Consider the following 2,680-nt stretch of genomic DNA (forward strand, 5'->3'; position numbering starts at 1 on the left):
CCTCATTCATGCAAATAACCCTGGCGAGTCGCTTAAAGTTTAGTCTAGACACAAAAGAACTGTGCGCCTCCCTCCAGCTGCCCTCCCTCCCGCAGCACACCCCCCCCCCCCCCGCCCGCCCAACGACAAAAGGCCGGGGCCCAGCGGTGCGTGAAGAGTGAATGGGCAAGCCCCTCCCTGGTGACGTCCCACTAGACAGATGGCAACAGTTACCCCGCACCAGTTGCAGGCCGTCTTTATCCTCCTTCCCACCCCACATAAAGGAGGAAGGCCGGGTGGCTCAGGAACTCTTCTTTTTCTCCACCCTGATGGGGGGTGGGGGGGCGGGCAAGGCCTGGAAGGTGAGAGGCAGGCTAGCTGACGCTGGCTGTTTGGCTGCCAAACAAAAAGGTTGCTGAATGGCCGATGATGGGCCCAGCTTGCCCATCTGTGCGCCTCTGGGGAGCTCTGCCCCCACGCTCCTCCTCGGCTTCTGGCCAGCCTTAGGGAGAGCCAGGGCCTCTGGGAAGAGAGGCCACGGTCCGGGGCAGCTCACTAAGCCTCAATCGTTGGGCTTTGTGTTCTCAGGCTGTCACTGCATTGTTTTCCGCTTCAGAAATAGGTTAGATGGAAAACCCAAGCCCTGAGGGGCAGATGCAGTTAACTAACAGTGTGGTGTTGGGAATGGTCTAGAAGGCCAAGAGGGGAAGGCTTCCTTCTGAGCTCACCCTCTGCTTGCGGCATAATTCTAGACCAGTCATCATGAGGCTGTCTGAGTTGCAGTTTCCTCTGTACCCCGGGGTATCAACACCCACTCTGATACCTCAAGCTATGGGAATACGGGTCTTTGCTCTCATTGTCCACACACTCATGCTATCCGGGCACAGGTATGGCACTTTCAATAGTTTTCAGAATCCTTCCCTGGTCATTTTGCGAAGTGACCGAGATGGCAGAGCGGAAAGGTGATGGAAACACCTTTGAGAGAGCACAAGTAGAGCCGGCGCCTCACACCAGGCTCCTGAATTCCGCTTTTGTCTGCCTTCAGACATTACTCTAGCATGGTCAGTGGTGCCAAGAGCTTGCCTGACACAGGCAAGACCCTAGGTTCCACCCCAAACCAAAAATCAGTAACGACCACAATGAGACAAAACTGTTCCAAATCAAAGGGGTGCGAGTTATCATCTCAATACCCATGAGCTCGGGCCTGAATACCCAGCTGCAGACTGACTGAACTGGGGTGGGGGGGCTGCTGAGGCAACACCAGGGGAGAGTGCAAGCTGCCATGGTCATTCTCCTCTGGTCTAGCACTCGGTCCCTCTCTTCTGCCCACACTGACCACCCATCGTTTGCTTTGACCACAGTGGAGGTGTCTAAGCGGGTTTGGGTTTCTAGTCTTGGCATTCAGATGGTGAAGATGTGTTTCCTGCAAAGGGACTTCTCACGACATCTCTTTCTCAACCCTGCTCAAGCTAACCTCTCCCGACCCTAATCATCCCCTGGTCCAGCAATGAAGGCAGCTTTTAGAGTCATCGTGCTGTACTGGAGCCGGAAGAGTCAGTGTCTTGGGTCCGGTACTTTTATGTGTAAGTATCCTGCCACCTCCTTCCGACTGGCAACATCCTGAGGACCAGTTCTTCTGCTCTCTCCCTGCCATCCCCAAATTGTGCAAAGATCCATCTCTGCCCTTAAGAGGCTCTTATCCAGTGACACTCTTTCTCTGCTAAAGGACTGAAACTCTAAACCATACATATGGTCCTTCAAGTTGTCATGCGCACCCAGCCCTGTGTGGACCCTGGGCTCTGGCAGTAACCCTCCTCAACCTTCAAATTCACAGAACACCATGACCTTAATAAGCACATTGACATCCTGCTGAACCCTTCTGGCTATCTCTGCATCTTGTCTTAGGACAGAGGCAGTGCTCTCTTTCCCCCCTGAGAGGTACCAACAGGAAAGCCTATTAACCAAGGTGTGTCTATGACAGGGAGGCATTTGCCTTTTGTAAAAACAAGAGAAGCCACTGGGCCCTAAGCCTCCACCCTGAGCAGACGGGTAAGAAAGGAAGTGGGTCACAATGAACACAGGAGCTTCTGTGTTTTGCATTAGGACCGGGAAGTCAGGAGCTGAAATTCCTGATTGCGGTGAAGCAATCAATCTGTCCAGCTGGCTGGTCTGTGTTAAACGAGGATTTTTCCAACCAGAATGAGTCAAAGGGCAAAGGAGAGACTCTCTGACAAGCCTAGGACAGACACCCTGCTGGCCACAGTCCTTGCTTCAGCACCATGCTCTGCCTGTGTTCCACACAGACACTGTGAAGGTATTGAGCAATGTCGGGGCTGATCTCATGAACCTTCTGTTCGGGCTGAATTAGGACAGATAAACAAAGACAACTTTATGGAGAACATGTCTACATCTGCACACCACACACACAAGCACACTCATACACAAGCACACACTACCACTTCCAAAGGCATGGCCAAGGGAGGAGACAATGGCTTCTGACTGTAAGAACCTGACATGGTCAGGCATGGTGGCACACGCCTGTGACCCCAGCACGGTGGCACATGCCTGTAAAACCCCAGCACGATGGCACACGCCTGTGATCCCAGCACAGTGGCACACTCCTGTGACCCCAACACGGTGGCACACTCCTGTAAAACCCCAGCATGGTGACACACTCCTGTGACCCCAGCACGGTGGCACA

This window comes from Microtus ochrogaster, chromosome 6 (genome assembly GCF_000317375.1).
Source record: "Microtus ochrogaster isolate Prairie Vole_2 chromosome 6, MicOch1.0, whole genome shotgun sequence".
Taxonomy (NCBI): domain Eukaryota; kingdom Metazoa; phylum Chordata; class Mammalia; order Rodentia; family Cricetidae; genus Microtus; species Microtus ochrogaster.